Source organism: Thamnophis elegans, chromosome 3, assembly GCF_009769535.1.
Source record: "Thamnophis elegans isolate rThaEle1 chromosome 3, rThaEle1.pri, whole genome shotgun sequence".
Classification (NCBI taxonomy): domain Eukaryota; kingdom Metazoa; phylum Chordata; class Lepidosauria; order Squamata; family Colubridae; genus Thamnophis; species Thamnophis elegans.
Window position 1 is genome coordinate 100,718,234 of NC_045543.1, and position 16,719 is coordinate 100,734,952.

The following is a 16,719-nucleotide window of genomic DNA, read 5'->3' on the forward strand; positions in this document are numbered from 1 at the left end:
AACATTAGAATATTAATAATCTTAGTCAATATTGTACAAATACCTCTTTATTGAAACACTATAATATCTTACGTAAGTTTCACAACAATATAATTGAATAGATTTTTGTTTACATTTCTTTATGTATATAAAGGCATTGTATACAAGACAGCGGCACAAGATTAACTGATTCTGGCTATGGACTAATGTAACTCTAGTATGCTGGGGGAATAACATGTTTTGGGACAACAAAATTTCTTGCTGTCTTGAGAATGGGAGAGGAGAACAACACAGCCATCACCATGATCTGACAATTTAGCTTTAATACAGCATGGGCTCATTGGTTAATATGGGTTTAATAAATCCACCCATAATTAGGTTGTGTAAAAAACTGAGAATCTTTTGACTGTGATACTATAAAAACTTATAATAAATGACTTGGACTATAACATAAAATTAATCCAAAACTGGTTTTTTTTTTCCAAATTCCAGAAAGAATCTTCTTTTTTTTCCCAGAATGTTTTAGGAGATTTTTTGCATTTCTTTTATCACCATAAATATAATGTAATATAATGCTGCAAGATGGCAAAACTATGGTTGTAATTTGTTTATTCTGTTACACTTCTTCAGTTTGTAGTCAATCAGAATAGAGCTGGAAGTTACCTTAGAGGTCTCCTAGTCCAACCCCCTGCTCAAGCAGGAAATTCTATACCATTTAAGACAAGTGACAGTCCAGTCTCTTCTTAAAAACTTCCGATAATGAAGCACCCACAACTTTTGATGGCAAGCTGTTCGACTGATTAACTGTCTTCATTGTTAGAAAGTTTCTCCTTAACCTTAGTAAAATTAGATGCTCAAATTTGTTAGTTAAAAAAAGCATGCTGTGAAAGAATTGCCTATTATGTCTAATGATTTAATGATTTGATAGATATCATGGGTATCTATTGGTAGTATATTAAGTTTGTACAGTGAAAGAAATAATACATGTTTTTCCCATCATACAAATACAGTAGGCATACTCACAATCCATCCATAACACCCCATCCTTTTGGGGGGTAGGAGGGAAATCAAAGAATAGTATAATTTTCTGCCATCCCAATAGTTTTCTTTCTTTAATATTGTATCTCTCATTCATAAAGAAGTGAACAGAAGAAATGTTCAAATAAAAAAATATATACAGTACATACATTTTCTTTAATCAACAGATACAAGGGCTCCTTGTCAGCCAGATGTCTCTTTTGCAGAAAAGGCCATAACTCTGTGTGTGTGTGTGTGTGTGTGTGTGTGTGTGTGTGTGTGTGTGTGTGTGAGAGAGAGAGAGAGAGAGAGAGAGAGAGAGAGAGAGACAGAGAGAGAGACAGAGAGAGAGAGAGAGAGCGACAGAGAGACAGAGAGACAGAGAGAGACAGAGAGAGACAGAGAGACAGAGAGACAGAGAGACAGAGAGACAGAGAGACAGAGAGACAGAGAGACAGAGAGACAGAGAGACAGAGAGACAGAGAGAGAGAAAGAAGAAGAAGAAGAAGAAGAAGAAGAAGAAGAAGAAGAAGAAGAAGAAGAAGAAGAAGAAGAAGAAGAAGAAGAAGAAGAAGAAGAAGAAGACTATTTTCCGTGCAGTAAGCTACTTCACTGCAGAAAAAAAGAAAGGAACTGGAAAAAAGTATTTGCAGGAAATAATGGGGAAACAGAGGGAGGTGGGTAACTGGAAAGATAAGTAACATTTACTGTATTCATACTTCAGACTGAAAAAAACCATGCTTAATAAGAACAATAATATAAATCATTTCAGTTTTCTCTGGCATTGATAGTTCCCCAGCTTCATTTGGAACATCAGCTTTGGGTAAAACCAGATCAGTTTGCTGATCTAGGTAATAAAAAGAATTCTAAAAGTGAAATGTCTCAAGGTTTTGATTTTCCTGCAATCATTTCTGGTCAGGATTATCAAGAAGGTACTCAGAAAAAAATTCCCATCATTAGTCCTGTCTCAACAGCTCATTTGGTTTAGTCTGGGAAACCAAGTGATTGATGATTGTCTTCCTGTGACAACAGATGCAAGCATCCATGCTGATTTTGTTAGGTTTTTCAGTGATCTCTGGTGTTTGGAAATGTTGCTGATGGTACCTCTTGGGAGGGGTCGCATTCATCTTTCCTTGCTTAGAACTCAAAGGGGTGCTAACAAGAGCTTTCTATGGAGCATTCTGTCTTCTCCTGTCTTCTCACTTTGTGAGCTCTCTGTAGGAGATAGCAAATACATGATCTGTCAGTATTTGCTGTTTTCTTTAGTTGGTAAAAGAAAATAGGCAAATGACTAAGTAGCCTCCTATCCATGGGACTGCCTAAATCTTCTTGTGAAAAATCTGTTTATCTGGATTATCCTACTAATTACTACTTAACAAAGATGTTCTATCATCTAATACGATATATAAAACAAAATTTCATTTTATATATGCTGCTTAGTGTATATTTAAAATGACAATAAAGTTATTCTAAATCTAATCCTAAAATAATATACTATTAATAGGATCAAAAGGAGCTGCAGTGGATCACCAAAGTAGGAAGCTGCATTGTATTTCAAACATAAAGTATAAACATGCACAATGCACGTATGTACAATAGAGCACATTGTTATCAGAGAATGGTGAGCTCCTCTGATATATGGTAAACTCCTCCAATAGTAAGCTTCTCCAAAGGCTTATTTTTTTTCAAAATGAAAAAAAACCCCACCAAAATTGTAGTGAGTCCTAGTAGATGAAGAAATCCATGAAATACGGTTTTGATCTATGATAAATAATGTAAATGTTGATGCAGACACAGCAACTTGGTTAAAGACATTTAGCTTATCAGACAAAAGTTACTTACTTGCTCCAGTTCCTGCCTACCTAGCAGTTCAGAAGGATCCAAATATGAATAGATAAATAGGTACCACTTCACTATCTATGTGTTCTGTTTACCTTAGTGTACAGCCATTCTGTCCACATGACTATGGAAATGTCTTTGGACACTGTGGCTCCCTCAGCTAAGAAACAGAGATGAGCACTACTCCCTCAAATCAGACATGACTGGACAGGAAAAACCTTTACCTTTATATAGTTATTTATCTGGATATCTACAGGTAAGAACTATTCTAGGATGAAGGTGATTTTTTTTTTGCTGCTTTTCAAAAACCATTCAATATATTTTTTGTTACTTTTATGGTTGTTTGTTGTTGTTGTTTTGTTGTTTATTTCATTTGTATGCCGCCCTTTTCCCCCGAAGGGGGACTCAGGGCGGCTCACAACTCAAACCAGGGAAGGGGGATACAGACAAATTAACAACAACACAAAACAATACATAATTTAAAAACACACAACGATCATACCATTCGAGATAGGGGCAACGGTTCTTTAGCCCCAGGCCTGTCAGAACAGCCAGATTTTAAGGGCTTTGCGGAAGGCCTGGAGGGTGGTGAGGGTGCGAATCTCCACGGGGAGTTCGTTCCAGAGGGTCGGAGCAGCCACAGAGAAGGCTCTCCTCCGGGTAGTCGCCAGTCAACACTGGCCGGCGGATGGAATTCAGAGGAGGCCTAGTCTGTGGGATCTGATCGGTCTGGTGGAGGTAATTGTCAGGAGGCGGTCTCTCAAGTACCCAGGTCCAATACCATGAAGGGCTTTATAAGTGACGACTAGCACCTTGAAGCATATCCGGAGACCAATAGGCAGCCAGTGCAGCTCGCTGAGGATAGGTGTTACGTGGGTGAACCGAGGTGCACCCACGATTGCTCGCGCGGCTGCATTCTGGACAAGCTGAAGTCGCCGAATGCTCTTCAAGGGCTGCCCCATGTAGAGCACGTTGCAGTAGTCCAGTCTAGAGGTCACAAGGGCATGAGTGACTGTTGTGAGGGCCTCCCGGTTCAGGTAGGGACCAGGCAAACCTGGGCAAATGCCCCCCTGGTCACAGCTGACAAGTGGTGTTCAAAAGTCAGCTGTGGGTCCAGGAGGACCCTGTCTGAGGGGCGTACTGTTTGACCCCCCAGCCTGAGAGATGGAACACTTGGCCAATTAGTAGGAGGGAAACACACCAGCCACTCGGTCTTATCTGGATTGAGTACAAGCTTGTTAACCCCCATCCAGTCCCTAACAGCCTCGAGGCCCTGGCACATCACGTCAACTGCTTCATTGAGTTGGCACGGGGGGGACAGATACAGCTGCTTATCGTCCGCATACTGATGGTATTTTATCCCGTGCCGTCGAATGATCTCACCCAGTGGTTTCATGTAGATATTAAACAGGAGGGGGGACAGGACCGAACCCTGCGGTACCCCATAAGTCAGGGGCCTAGGGGTCGATCTCTGCCCTCTGACCAACACTGACTGCGACCTGTCTGAGAGGTAAGAGGAGAACCACCATAGAACAGTGCCTCCCACCCCCACCTCCCGCAGTCGTCGCAGAAGGATACCATGGTCGATGGTATCAAAAGCCGCTGAGAGGTCAAGGAGCACTAGGACGGAGGCATAACCTCCATCCTTGGCTCTCCAGAGATCATCGATCAATGCAACCAAAGCGGTTTCCATGCTGTAGCCAGGCCTAAATCCCAACTGGAAGGGATCTAGATAATCGGTTTCCTCCAAGGACCGCCGGAGCTGAAAGGCTACCACCTTCTCAACAACCTTCCCCATGAAGGGGAGGTTGGAGACTGGACGATAGTTGTTTAAGATGGCTGGATCCAAAGATGGCTTCTTCAGAAGGGGTCTCACCACCGCCGCCTTTAAAGCGGGGGGAAAGAACCCCTCCCGAAGGGAGGCGGTAAGAACCACCTGGATCCAGCCCCGTGTCACCTCTCTGCTGTTAGCGACCAGCCAGGAGGGGCACGGGTCCAGTACACATGTGGAGGTACTTACAGCTCCCATGGCCTTGTCCACGTCCTCAGGGGTAACAGCTTGAAAATCAATCCAGTGATGTCCTGCCAGATTCTCCCCTGGTGCCTCAGCTGGTTCTGCGCAATTGGAGTCCAGGTCCGCCCGAAGCCGAGCAACTTTATCTGCGAGGAATTGGACGTAATCCTCAGCTCTGCCTTGCAAAGGATCACTCGTATCCCTCCTATTTAGGGAACGGGTTATCCTGAACAAGGCGGCTGGGCGCGACTCAGCGGAAGCAATCAGAGAGGCAATGTGTGTTCTTTTAGTCGTCCTAATTGCCCGGAGGTAAGCTCTGATGCTGGATGTTAAAAGTGCTCGGTCTGACTCAGACTTACTGGATCTCCATCATTGCTCTAGGCGTCTCTTTCGGTGCTTCATCTCCCGGAGTTCCTCAGTAAACCAAGGGGCCCTCATGGATCCACTGCCTCGGATCGGCCGTAAAGGCGCAATCCGGTTAAGAGCCTCTGTCGCTGCTGAGTTCCAGGCAGCAACCAGAGTCTCTGCCGGACTGCCGACGAGGGTATCAGGAATAACTCCGAGCTCCATCTGAAAGCCCAAAGGGTCCATAAGTCGCCTGGGGTGGAACCACCTAATCGGTTCCTCCTCCCTACAGTGGGGGTTTGGTCTCTGAAAGTCAAGCCTCAGTAGTTGGTGGTCCGACCATGACAGGGGTAAGATCTCGCTACCCCTCAAACCAAGATCACAACTCCACTGCTCCGAGAGGAATACGAGGTCGAGCATGTGACCCACCGAGTGAGTCGGGCCCCGAATTACTTGGGTCAAGCCCATGGCTGTCATGGAAGCCATGAACTCCTGCGCTCCATCAGAGTGTTCACCGAGCGAAGGCAAATTGAAATCCCCCAGAACCATAAGCTTGCCTTTTTATTGTTTTATCACATTATTTTATTGTAATTGTATTGTTCTCATTAATGCACCACTTTGGGCACCTTTACCACGAAGTGCTAAACTAATGTCAGAAAATAAATAAGTAAAACTAATATCTATTCAAATGGGTTACATTCTCTGAAAAATGATGTAGTTTGGCCACACCAATGCTTTAGTTCCTGCCTTTGAGGAAACTATAAAGAAAACTTCTTGAATGCTCTGAATAATGAGGGTGATTTAATGATTTGTACTTGGATGGGAAAAGAAAGAGAAAAATCTGGCTCTGCTTCTTGACCATTGCTTTATTAGCTTCACACAAAGGCAAGAAATATCCATAATATAATATAAGACATTGATATTTCCTGAAACATCTTGACTTTTGAAAAAGCTATTTTTGGACCTCTTTCAAAGCTATTGTAGTCATGGAAGTGAGCAAACACATGATCGATAACGGCTGTGAAAAACCTATGCTCTGAAACTGGCCTGGCATGAAATTACGAAAGTTAGAGGGAGATGTTGGCAGCAGAAACCTATTTATGAATATATATCCATTATGCAGAGAAAATGCAACTCGCTGCAAGTGGCTAATAGAGTTGAACCAAGCAGACTAAGGCCAACCAGAAGATGCTCAAACCACAAGCAACAAGAAATGAGCAGCTTAACACACTCATGAGTCCTTGGCCCAATCAGGTTTCAGTCAAGCTACACTCCCATACTAACAAAAGGTTGGTTTCCTTTTTTAAGAAAAATATTTTTATTTATTTATTCAATTTCTATAGCCACCTAACTTAATCAAATGATGCTTGAGTGGGCCAAGTGAGTTTTCATCTAACAGTGCTTCTCAAACATTGCAACTTTAAGATGTGGGGACTTCAATGCTCACTCATACTGAAGTTGAGAAATACTGAAATATTGAACAATTATGGTCTTTGCACCCTGTTTGATTCTGTCCCTACTGTGGAAAGACAACCTATTTAGTTCTTCTTGGAACTCCATATCCCTCATTCTATTGATTACTACTTGCTTTGCTTGCTCAAAGCCTAGGGACATTAAGAATAATGGTGAAAGCCCATAAGAGCCCAGCTTGTGATCAATTGCTTGTTTCCAGGGGGAAGGGAAATTGTCAGTCAACACTAGTGGGGACAATCCCTCTGGAAAGAAATGCATTTTAAGCAGTGGTGGGTTTCAAAAAATTTGGGAACCTCTTCTGTAGGTATGGCCCGCTTTCCGGGTCCACTGGTGGAACCTCTTCTAACCTGTTTGGTAGATTTGATGAACCGGTTCTACCAAATAGGTGCTAACTGGTAGGAACCCACCTCTGATTTTAAGCCAATAAATGACCATCATCTTCCAGGCTCTTACTTATTCAGAAGACGTCTTGCTATTTTCCCAGAAATACATTTTCAATTTCTGACAGTGTCCTGAGAGGAAAAAAGACAATTGTTTATGTTTTGCCTTTCACATCTGTGTCTTAAATGTAGCTCAAGACCAAGTGTACCATGTTTTATGCCACATTTTCAATTCTTAATTTGAAGCAATATTATTAAGTCATCAGTTTTTCCACCATCATAAGCAGCTGTGGGTTTCACATTTTGCTACCATTGGTTCGCCCCACCTGCACACCCACTTGCACACAGACCCCTTCCCCCAGAAGGCACACAGCCTTTTGTGCATGTGCCATGCTTGTATGTGCGCCTTCCGGGCATGCGTCTGGCCTCAAAAACATGCCTAAATAGGACAGCATAGAGCTGGGGCAGGTGGGCAGACCCATCCGCAATTTCCACTACCAGTTCAGGTGAACCTCTCCGAACCAGCTGTATACCATCTCTGATCATAAGATAATCCTTTTTGAACTGCTGGTTCCTATCTTCAAAGGAGATATATGTCGTAATTTCTGAATGGAAGATTTATCTCTGTTCTTCTCACATCTTTTGCTTCTTTTTTTGACTTTTCTTCAGCACTTATGTCTATGTCACATTTAGGCTGCTGCAAAAACTCATTCATCATTTAATATATTAAATGAATAATGTATTTAAATATTTAAAAATCCTTCTCTCATTTATATATATATATAGTTCTATTTCTGAGTTATTCCTACCTGCAACTTTACATTTACAATTGATACAGAGATTTAACCAATTTATACCTGTCATAATCACATAGGCTAATAGAGATTTATGAATAATTAAGTGTAACAGAGAAAACAAACTTAATCATTAAATATATTACTCAGTTAATGATCAGTTGTTCAGCAACTGTTCGGAGTTATGATGCCACTGAACTGGGTGGGGGGGGGAGGATTTACAACCGATCCTTGAGGTCCCAACCATTCCAACACTCTGTGCTTATGTGATTGTGATCTACATGCTAGCAACTGGCTTGCATTTATGACAGTTGTAAGCCTTCCATGATCACCTGATTGCGATTTGGGAACTTCTCTGTTGGCTTTCCACAGGAAAAGTCAGTGGGGAAATCAGCAGGGAAGATTGCAAGTTGCTTGGGTCTGTGACACCTGTTACACCCTCATCAAGGCTTCCTGTACTCAAGCTACATCTGGGCATTTGCAGACCATCATGCACCTTTGTGTATCCTTCCCCACTGGCACCAATCACTCCAAATTCTGCTGCACTCACACTGCACATACCCCACCATCCCTGTACCCCCTCATCTTTCTTCCATATGGCTGCACCCAACTATCTGCTTGCTGCATGGGACTTGCAATTTCCTGTAGCTTTTGGTGGTTGAAAAACAAGAAGAACTTGCAATGAGGGGCTCTAATGATGACCACAATCCTTGTTTAACAATGATAACAGGGACTGCAAGGATTAATAAATTATATAATTTCAGGTTACACACAAACACACACACACACACACACACACACACGATAGGTAGGTAGGTAGGTAGGTAGGTAGGTAGGTAGGTGTAGGTGTAGGTGTAGGTGTAGGTGTAGGTGTAGGTGTAGGTGTAGGTGTAGGTGTAGGTGTAGGTGTAGATGAGATAGATAGAGATAGAGAGATAGAGAGATAGAGAGATAGAGAGATAGAGAGATAGAGAGATAGAGAGATAGAGAGATAGAGAGATAGAGAGATAGAGAGATAGAGAGATAGAGAGATAGAGAGATAGAGAGATAGATAGATAGATAGATAGATAGATAGATAGATAGATAGATAGATAGATGGGGGGGAGAGATAGATAGAATGTATATACATATGTATATGTGCTGGTCTTCTTGTATTTGGGTCTTTTCCCGTGTAAGATTCTTACACGGGAAAAGACCTGAATACAACAAGACCAGCATATCTACACCTGTGAAAATCTACGAAAACAAATATGTATATGTATAGAGGCAAAGTTAAAATTCCTTTTTGGGATTTCAGATTTCAGACTAGAATGTCAATCTGAATTAAGTTTATATTTATGCAACTTTTTCTAAACAGTAGTCATGCAAGAATCACATATAATTTAGTCATATAATTTGATTACCCAATTTATAGAGCAAGAATTTCTTCCATAGCTAATCCAGATTCTTATGTGGCTTTCTGTCTGACTACTTGTCTGTCTTTCTCTCTTCTATGGAGCCCTAACTAATATCTAAGACAGTAATACAAACGTTTGTGGGTGCCGGTTACAGTATCTACTAGCATTCATTTTGTGGATCTAAACAATATAGTATATGGCTGGGACCAATTAGGAAAGTTAATGAGCAAAATGACTTTAGCAATTCACTCATGTTTTATCTTTGGGGGCAGCATTATTCTACAAGATATTACAAACTTTGTAAAAGGATTTCTTTTCCCCGAGAAGCCAAACACAATATTGTTCCAACTAAGTGCTTCAGGCCAGTGTGCAAGAATCATGAACATTTTTCCAAAGCATAGGCCTGCCTGCCTGCCTGTCTATCTACCTTCCTACCATAACAAAATCCACAGACAATCAACTATTAATGTCTAAAAATACTGATTCTGATGTGCCTTTTCTAGAATAAAATACATCTTATCTAAAGTAATCAGTGGGCAGGAAAAACAGGGAAAAAAGACAGTTACCTTCATAGCCTATGTATGTGCATCTCAAATGCATCTGGTTCAACAATGTGACACAGAATCCTGAATTAAGTCTAACCAGAGGGGTTCTTCTTATTTCTTATGGATACTTGAAAATTTCTAATTTCACATGTTGAAAGTTCCTGTTTCCTCCATAGTGTCTGATATGATTGCAATTGGTAGACAGAGAGTATCCCCAGGAAAGGATTAGCCCTGGAGATCAGATTGGAATGAGTTTTTCTATTGCCATTTCTGCTAAGTCTGCAAAGATATGTCTATTTATAAGACGAAGCCAAGCTCAGCTGCATATGACCTTAACTGTGAACTTGTTTAATTTGAGATCTTGGTGATGCAGAGAGAACAACATTTCACAGTGCTGTCCTAGATACATGTGTCCAGAAAGAGACAAGTCTTTTAAATCCTTTAAAAAAAATTAAGTCAGCCAAAACATAATCTATAGACTATAAACTCACAGGAACTATATGGCTTGAGAGGCATAGTCCTTTTGTTATATTGTACACAGGGGTTGTCTGAACATCCTTCATACAAGCATATCTGAGGCCAGCTTGGAGACCCAGCACAGTTATTCATTTATATTGATACTGTTCTTACATTTGCACTCTTTTTTATTAATTTTTTTATTTTTAATTTAAAACAAACACAATCCTTCTTTACATGCTGTAGAAAGTGTATCAATTGGTTACAAAAAGACTTTCGTGCATCTCTTCCACAGTCAACAAACATACTTCATATTGACTCAAGCATTTTAACTCAAATATTTAAACATATCACCATCATCATATCTCCTTTTTCATTTGACTATAATTGTTTAAGCATCCTCCATCATAAAATATACCAAAGTTTAATACATAACCATATACTGGCCTTTCAATTACTATTTCTAAGATCCTCCACTAACACTAAATCCTTATGTCCTATTCTAGCTAAACATCCATAATATTTAATAACAAAGTTTTCTAATCCTCCTTTCCAAATCACTGTTTAAAATTTACACCCAGTTTCTATATTATACCCATTTCTATATATACGTTGTTATTCTTATCCCTCTTTTATATGACTATATCCTGTATCATAACATTTCCCCCATAATAATCGAAACTTTAGCTGTATCTAAGTTTGTTCCCTTTTTTTATTAACCTTTATATATAATCCAAAGAGATTTCTAATCTTCCTTACATGGGTACCATTCAATATTCATATCCAATTGTACTCATCATAACACTATACATTGTATACATTAGTAACATTATCAATTATTTATTTAAACTATATCTATTGTCAATAAATTTCACTAAGTTTAACTAGTTTTAAATTGTATTCTTCCATCTATCTTTCCAATAGCAAAACAGTTTCATATCTTCTGCCATTTGTGGTGCCAGTCCTCTAATCATTTTCTTGATCAACTTTGTATGGACTCCTCTTAGCAACTCCTTGCTTATAAAATATCTCATGTAATCGTGATGCCCTTCTTCTGTTTCCTTAATTAGCTTATCTTTAATTGTCAGTAGTGTTATCCATGCTATTGCTAATGAGATTTCTCTCTTTAAATCCATAGATTCTTTGTTTTTTTTCTTCTTCTGTATCTTGGCCTCTGGGAAAAATCCCTCCCTTTAATTCCTCTTTCAGCATTCCACTCTTTCCATTTTCAGAGACCAGCCAATCACCATAAATATCAGCAAGTTTAATCTCTTTATATTCATTTTCCACTTTGAGTTTTTGAGTTTTACCTACCACATTTTGCATTTGATAAACATCTTCAACTTCATCATATTTTGCTGTTATGTGCTCTAAGTCTTCCAACTTCTTGTCTATCCTTTCATAAGTATTTGATAATTTCTGTATTTCTGAAAATTTTGCAAGCTCAAGATTTCTATTTGCTTTTGAAATTGTGCCATTTTTTCCAGTTAACAAATACAGCTGCTCTAGCTTGGAAGGTTAAAAAAAGATTAAACTTATATTCACAAAGACGTTTGTTTTCACTTTTCTCTGGTTAGAGATATACTTCAAAGGGACATCTTTGTGCTTTCCTTCTTATCACTCTCTATAATCAAGCAGTAAGACCTTACAGTGCCAAGCCAAAACAATCAGCAAAGAAAAAAAAGTTTCATTTCCAATACACAAAACTCCAATAAACAAACCCTCCAGCCTCCAAGCAGCAGTGTTACCATTACAAATCTTATTTCTTTTGTATCTTTTTTCTATTTCAAGTTAGAAAAAAGAGTCCACTCTTTAAATGAGTTAGAAAAGCACCCACAGCAATGAAAGAGGAAAGCTTTAATCCATAGGTTACAGAGAACAATAAAAGAAAAAATAGAAGAAGAAAGCTTAATCCATCCATTTCAAAAGGCTTGCATAAATTCCATCCATGAAGATAGCATTTAAAAAGTAAGATAACCGCTGTCCAAAACCATTCCAAATTTAATTCTGCCACTTAATTCTTCTGTACTCCAATTTGAATTAATTTTAAGTTTTTTATAGGCAGTCTCTTTTTAAAACAGTAAAAGTTCCTCACCAGCTGGAAACACTTTCTCTTTCCTTATCCTTCCATTTTGGAGTCAACCCAACTTCGTCAGCCTTGGCTGGATTTTTTAAAAAAATAATCTTTATTGATTATACATTTTTTTTAATAAGACATACAAATACATCTTTAAACATACAAACACTCCCCTTCCTCCTCCCCTCCCCAGTGACAGTCGTTCACAGCCCAACATTTTTTTCTTCCTCATTGTTTAGTCTCTAACCAGCATCTTGGCTGGATTTTTTGTCGCCGGCTTGAAGAACTTCTCTTGCATATATCAGGGACTTTGCGATGTCCCTGAGGTCAGCAAGATGTATTCTTCCTGTTCACCGTCTCTGCGGGACAGTTTAGGTCCGATTGGACCACCAGCAGCAAAAGTATTGGCTGCGGTGTCAGAGTATCGAGACCGCACGTCCATATCATTGTGACATTGGCTCCTCCCAATTTGCACTCTTTTTCTTTAGGGATATAACCTAAATAAAGGCTTTCTAAATTATATAAATGTAATGTTGCATCTAATAGGTATAAAAATTAGGATTTCAGAAACAGTGCTAAACTGGTTTACAGTTACAGCTACCACATTTTTAGTGCAACAGAAGTGACGAAAGAGCCAATTCATCTAAGGTATAAACACAATATGAAAAAGTTAGACGGATAAGATCAATTATGTACACGAGACAATTAAGATTGGAACCAAACAAATAATGACAATGCAAGAAATATTTAAGTTACAAATATTAACAAAGATACTGACTTGTCAAATTGTCCATATGGTCTTTGAGTATGGAATTTTGAGTCCTGCATTCCAAAATAATAGTTATGAACAGATAATTAAAAGTATTCATAAGCAGAGTCTAGGAGATAATAGTAAAGGCAAATGTTTCAAATGTTTATGTGGATGTCCATATAAATGCACATATATTGTTCTTGTTAGTTGCAAAGTCATATCCGACCTATTGCGGCCCCCTGGGCAATGTTCCTCCAGGCCCATATCATCTACTATCCTCTGGAGTCCATTTAAGCTCATGCCTATTACTTCGGTGTCTCTATCCAGCCACTTCATCCTCTGTTGTTCCTTTCTTCTTTTTCCCCTCAATCTTTCTCAGCATTAGGCTTTTCTCCTTCCCATTAGATGGCCAAAGCACATATATTAACAAAACGTAATAATCAACTTTTTTCTCTTTGTAATAAGCAATCATATCTTTGGCTAATTTCTTAAAATATGGGCACAAAATATTACATTGTGATGGTTTTCAGTGGAAAACCTCAGCATGCTCTTTCTTTTTCTTGAAGGCACTGGGATTTAAAATATGTAAATACGGAAATAATTCCTCTGCTAGAAAATATAGCTACAGACAAAAGGATGCAGATTTGCACAAATATTTTTCTTACAACCACCATACACGGAACACTTCTTACACTAATTCAGCTCTGAATCAAAAGTAGCAGTTCTGCAGTGTGTGGGTTTCTATTTCATTTCTGCTTTCTCTTCCCCTTTTTCCTTTTCTTCTGATTTCTCAAATATTGAAACTGATGGCAAATAATACGTAGTCAAAACCAAATACTGTATTTTAATGTGACTTATTTCAGAATGTGTTAATCATTCCAAAAATAGTTTTCACATCTTGCTTGAAATATGTCTTTCAGGGGGTGGAATACCCCTGCAGTAATATTTGTGGGAGATCCATTTCTTGATCCATAGAAGTGTTTCAAATACTTTGGCAATATGCATAGACAGGCAAAACAACTATCAGTCTGCTAGTTTCTACATTTAAATTATGACTTAGAAACTACATTCAAATGCTAAATTCAGGGTCTGAGTTTATTCTTCAATCTTTCTAGAGGTAACTTTAACACCGCATAGAATTCAGAAGGGCCCCAGAGTGTATTAGCTTGACTCAGTTAAAACAGCTATATTAAAAGTTTTTTTTAGAGAGAATTAGGTGGGGCTTGGACTAGGTGATCTCAAATGTTCCTTTCAATGTTTCAGTCCATGATTCTGTGTCACAGTTGAAAGATTCATGTAGATATAGAAAGTGACAATTAATTTGATAGACAGCACCATGCATTTCTTTGTCTGGGGTCCAATGATATGAAGGAAAAGAGAGTTAGAAAAGACTGTAAAAATTATCTATGCCTGACTTTGGTATGCATTTATTAAATTATAGCCTTCTTAAGACTTATTATTTAAAAAAAGATTAAAAGGATAGCACACAGATCTCAAAAGTGGAGATGATTATCTGATCTGCATTAATAAAATTAATTAATTAATTGCAATTAAATTGTATTTTATTCTTAATTTTAAATATCAGTTTGTCTCTGCGTAGTACTTTTCAAAAATAAATAATGCTGGGTAACTATATCTCAATGCTTTTGAAGTAATGCTTTAGTTGCATTGCATTTTCATCATCTCACAGTCTTCCAACCACAGTCTTTTCACAGATCTATGCCAAGTGGACCACATAGCAACATAGAGGATAATCACTTTACCTTCTCCTTGTTCCAAGATTGCCGACTTTGTTTTTTGAGCTCTGATTTTTAATATGGTAGCTATATCTTTCTATTGTATAAGGGGGTGTGATGGTTCAGTTAAAAATGCTGAGTTTGCTGGAAACCTGAGAGTCTGGGTTCAAAACTCATGTACTATGAGACAAGATGAGCTCCCATTACCTGTCCACCTCACTATTTGAAAGCATGAAAATGTGCCACATGACCATGGAAATGTGTTCAGGCAGCAGTGGATCCCTCAGCTAAGAAATGGGGATGAGCACCACGCTCTAGTGTTAGACATGATTGTAAAAGGGCTGTTGTGCTACGGTGGTTAGAATGCAATATTGCAGGCTAACTCTGCTGACTGCCAGCAGTTCAATCCAGATCAGCTCAAGATTGACTCAGCCTTCCATCCTTCCAAGGTTGGTAAAATGGGGACCCAGAATATTTTGAATCTGTAAACCATTTAGCTTTTTCTCGATATAGTTATAAAAAGCTATTTCACTGGACTTTGTTACAGGTAGATTTAATTCTCCAGGTACACTCATATCCCTTCTCCAACAGATAGGAAATGTATTCACCTGTTAAAGGAAATGTATGATTAATAACAACATAGCTGGAGTATAAGGATGATCTTGAGATATAGTAGAAATGGAAGAAACAACCACATCACATTATAATTAATAACTTCCTATAATACAGGATTTTATCTATTTTTTTAAGGCAACAAATTTACATTATGATAAAACTAGCTGTCAAAGTACAGAAATAAGAATGCACCATTATATAAATAAGCATTGTAATTGGAAGAAGTAAGAAGATTTAAAGCATATGGTCTAAAATAAGTAAAATCAGTAAACTGGCAATGCTGCAAATTATCATACAATCAAATAGAAATAATTACATAATAGGTTTTTACAATGTTCATAAGAGTGTACACTTTTAAGGATAAATTGAAGTAGCAACTTGCAATTTTAGTTTATTATTATTTTTAAAAAATTGAATTGTTGGTTTTTAAAGTGGTTAATTAAGAATAATAATAACAAATGAAATCTGTTACAGAATAAAGCCAGCAAAATTTAATATATTTTAAAATTAAATTTATTTCATTGAAAGCATAAGAACATTCCAACAAATCAATTGCAGGGTTTTTTTAAAAAAATAGCTAAATTCAACTTTCCTTGTAATTAGAAATGTGGAAAGAAAATTAAAGACCAAAATGTACACCAGATCACTGCATTTCTTCCTATTATTATTATGGTTCGTTGCACAGTCAGCCAGATGTTCAGACTGGATTTGGCAGTTTTGTTCACCTATCGAGTTCTTCCCAAGGATCTGGGATAGTCAGATGTGGAAGTTTGATGGCATCCCATATATTGTTAACAAGATGTAATTTGTTCCAAGCAAAGCTGACTTTTGCAATTGACTAATGATGAATTTGTCAATGCTGATGGTGTTCAAGTTGTGCTCCAGTTGTTTTGGTATTGTAACCAAGCTGCCTATTACTACCATTTGCTTCTCTCTTTTTTTGCCCTTCTACACATTCTATTTCAATATGTAGGTCTTCGTATTTGGTTATTATTACGGTTTGTTGCACAGTTGTTTAGGCTGCATTTTGTTTTTTTTATGCACCTATATAGTGGAGTTTTGGGTTTTTTGGTAAAAAGTAGTGTGTATGGTTCTCATACATTTCAAGATATTGAGAAAGTCCTTTGTATATCACTTTAAGGGCTCAAATTAATAACTACACTTCTCTTTTTTTCATAAGTATTTAATTACAATGCTCAAGTTCCAATATTTCATAATTATTTCCAATTATTTTTCATTAATCCTTGCATCACTCAGAATAGCATTGCCAATGAACAGACTTTCTTCATTCTAATAATTAT